Below are 4225 nucleotides of genomic sequence, written 5' to 3'. Positions count from 1 at the left end.
ATAAATGCACACAAAATATATACATTAAAGGGGAAAGCAAAAAAAAAAAAAAAAATGGCCTGCAGAGATCAGGTTCAAGTTAAAAGTTTCTTATTCCAGGGAACCTCTTCCAGACAAGCATCAGTAACTCTAGATCAGGGAGTTAAACTCCCACAGGACTTTTTCAGCATTCTGCAGAAGTTGCTACAGGACTCAGCTTACTAAAAACCCTATTACAACTTCGCAACACTGATTTTTAGCATTCTGTGCATTTCCTTTTGCAATCAATTTTTTAAAAGAACTTTTCCAACTAGACTGTCAAACACAACAAAAAAAAATATTTAAATAAGTTCAAAATGACTGTTTGATGGAGCCATACAAATGCTACACAATTTGCATTTCTTGAGTATTTGAGCAGTTCCAGAAATGTGAATTTAACTGATGTGTACCAGGCTAGAAACCAGCACAAACTAATCCACACAGAACTTGCTGAAACCTCCCCTTTCCCAAACACACAGACACAGACTTCAGGCCTCTGTTTGGTACTTTACTCTTGTCAGTAACGAATGCATTCAAGGCTGCATTCGGCAACTGCCAGGTTGAGAATCATAAAGGGTCTTACCTTTGCAGTGTCTTTAAAGAATCTGTGTGAATATAGAGCAGATTAGGCAATGTTTCTGTTGTTTGCCTCTCATTTGCTGTCAGCTGTCAGCAATACGAACAGTCAAAAGCCTCTGGAGCAGGCTGGTCTTAGTCAGCTAGACTTGAATTTCCAGTTCTTTTACATTGCTGTCTATTTTCCTCCATTAGGTTAGCCTGTCCTACCCTGGTATCAGATTACACGGAGCCAACATTTATAGCACCTTGCAAAACAGTCGAACATATCACATACCTAAGTCTGTCTATACCTGTTGCCCTCAAATTTTAACCCTTTCTACCAACAGGACAAACGTATTCTAGAATGTATCACCTAAAAAAACATTTGCAGTAGAGGAGTTGTTTTTCTTTCTTACTTCACAGACACTGAACAGCGTGAGATTTCATTTTACGAACTGCAGAACACAGTCAGGCTACACCGAGAAAAGAGGCTCCAAGATGCCCGCAAGAACAAATCTGGAGACCCTATCCCCATCAAGAACCCTGGCCTGGAACCACTTGCTGCTTATTTTAGCAGGTCTGAGAAACCCTGAACAGCTCATTCTAGACTCAAGATCGTTTGATTCCACTAATTCCTTGCCTTCCTTCAGACCCTGCTGCCAGAGCAGGAGGCAGGCAGACACGTTCTCTGCACATGACCTGCATTGCATAAGCAAACAGCATTTCCAGCCCACGGCTCTCCCAGCACCGCTGGCTTCCTTCTGTCCAGTCAGGATGTGGTGCTGCCCTGCGCTTGGCTCTTCCACCTTCTCCCTGATGGCATTTAGCTCAATCTTCCTGTGTGCTGCTAATCCTGTTTCCACAGCCTAGGGTCTGCAACTTAGACAGTGGTAAGTCGAACTTTTCAAAGCTGAAAAAGAAGTAGCAGCAATTTCTCTCTTTACACATGATGCATGGCCATCCCATGGTCATCAGCTGCGATGGTGGTGCTTCAGAGGACTACATAAGGTATTTCATGTGTTCTTATGTCATAGATACCTCAGCTTTTCTACACATTCATCATGCACCTTGGAATTAAACAGAGTTTTAACAAATAAATATGTATATTCTTACAATTCACCCAGGGTTGTTCAGGCAGCCTCCTTCTTGGGACCAGTGGTTCATTTTGCTAAAGCTAAGAATATAAGGTATATTACATATATATTATATATATATATATATATAACATATATATTACATGTATATATTACACTCAAACAAGTGAGCTAACTCAGAGAGCAGGGATGAAACACATGAGAAGAATTTTATTTGCATACTGCTTTAACCCAAATCTTTACTCAAGTAACCTTTTAACCCTTCAGACAAGAATCACAGACCCAACCAAAGCAAAGCAAAAATTAACTGTCTAAGAGAGCTTCTGATGAGGTACAGTACAGCCCATATCACAAAGCACTGCAACTAACACTTATCTATAAGCTGCTTTAACACAGCATTAAACAAGCATTTTGGTCTTTCAGAGATTCTAGCTCTGCATATATAAGAGCACCTCTATTTATATTTAAGTTAGTGTGGTGGTTAACAATGACACGGGTAAAATATAGATACAAACATCAGATTTTCAGTCTTTTTTATTTATAAAGCTTATCAGTTTAAACACATTTTTGCAAGCCATGCCTGAAGCTTTTAAATCTATTTGTCAAAAAGATCCTCATTTAACGTTTCCCATAAATATAAGAAATTAGGCACTCAGTCACTCATTTCCAAAGGTTATACCACAGGAATTTGTCAGTGAGAATTTTCACACCAGGCAAGAGGCGACCTGTTCTCTCTAGTCTAACCAGACACAACTTCCATAAAGTGCCCCAACATACATCCCTTCCCTGTACATTCCCAAGGGTCCATTTTGGCACCCATTCAGCCACAACCATTGAGAATACTTCTTGCAAGTTCTTGCTGAAATAGTTTGATGAGTGAACTAAGGCAAGCAGTACTGTACATTTTTTGGTTTTAAGGGCCTGTGGAGAGCCCACTACTATTACTAACATAGCTGGGGATTTATTTATGGGGTTGGAACAGGTGAGACACATCTCCATCATCAAAATTAAGAAAAATTAAGGCATACCTCCTACTGTCAAAATCACAAAGCTGATGTTTGTACTAAGCTTTCATATAGATTCCAAAAACAAACAAACAAACAAACAAAAAAAAAACAAAAACAAACCAAAAAGCAACAAAAAAGTCCAACTCAAGAGTAGTAACAATACCTCCTAACATATCACAAGCAGGAATATTTGACTCAAAAGTCTGTAGAAACAGGAACAAAAGGTAATTTAAGAAGAGGTGCAAAGCACCAAACGATATCTACAGTCAGACAGATTGATAAGGAACAGTTGCAGACAGGAAAATCAGAGCTGTCAGTCAGACTTCTGACTTTCTTCCCACTAGCCTCCAGGTTTGATGAGTCTGAGATGTTTTTTTCCCCTGTTTGTCTTTTCCAATATAACTGTCTGGGGGTTTTTAGCATGAGAGCATTCAACTTTATTTTTTGCTTAATCAGGTTTTTTACTGTAGCTCAGAAAGCATTCATATTAAGGAGAATTCGTGTAGGCCCTGATAGACTTGGTCACTTAAACGAGACACCATAAGAAATTCCACACCTTGAAGACAGTCTCACAAGGCATGGGGTTTGTTACTTCTTTCCAAGGTGGAATCTTTTGTCTAACTTCCAGTGTATCATATTTTACAGAGCATTGTAGCTGCAACTCATGTGTCATCTGTAGGACTGATAAAAAACCCCTAAATTTATTGAAACTTACAGAATGACGAACTAAGCTTTTAAACTCGCAGGTGGAGGGGTGAGGGCTGATTTCGGTTGGAAGGTTGTAACTGTGTATTTTCTCTCAGCACAACCAGTCACAGCTCTGAGCTGGTACATACTGCATGGGTAATTTGTATCAGCATTCCTTGTCACAGCTCACCACAGAGAAAGGCAAAAAGCAACAAAATACTCCAGTTTGATCAAGTAAACTCAATTAATAAGCTCTGCTGCAACATGCAGGAAAGGGAGTGAAGTCACCTGCTGACCAGTTTACTCTGAACTCAAGGAATCCTCTCAAAACATTAGCTTAAAACTGAACTTGAGATTGGAAACAACTTACACACAAACATGCCAAGACAAGGAGGGAGGGATATGGCCTTTGTTAGAAAAAGTAAATATTACACAGCCAATAGCCAGACAGACTTCAAAAAAAAAAAAAAAAGGGGTGAGGGGGGCAAAAAACAAAGAAACAAACAAAAACAAATCCACAAAAAACCCCACAAACCTTAGGCTCTCATGTAACTAGTTTGGTACACAAACCACCTTGTTACTAGAGAGCCAACTGCTTATGGGCGTGGAGCACATAGCACAAAGAGTTCTATGTGCAGATTATCCCACTAATCTCATGCAGTGTAGACACATTGAATATCTCCCCATTGTACCAGGAAAAAGAAATAGAACTGGCTTGTCACTAAGCCTTCCAGAGATGACTCCTTCAACCCTGCAGAGAGAACACAGGTTTGAGATTTTTATCTCCAGTTTTTGTCTTCATATTTCCTCCTTACACCTTCAGCATTACTCACTTGATATGCTTTAAGAATAACATTTTGA

This window comes from Empidonax traillii, unplaced genomic scaffold, assembly GCF_003031625.1.
Source record: "Empidonax traillii isolate 1590-97213 ecotype Southwest subspecies unplaced genomic scaffold, ASM303162v1 scaffold247:size2371522, whole genome shotgun sequence".
In the NCBI taxonomy this organism is placed as follows: domain Eukaryota; kingdom Metazoa; phylum Chordata; class Aves; order Passeriformes; family Tyrannidae; genus Empidonax; species Empidonax traillii.
Note: the sequence above shows the minus strand (reverse complement) of the source record.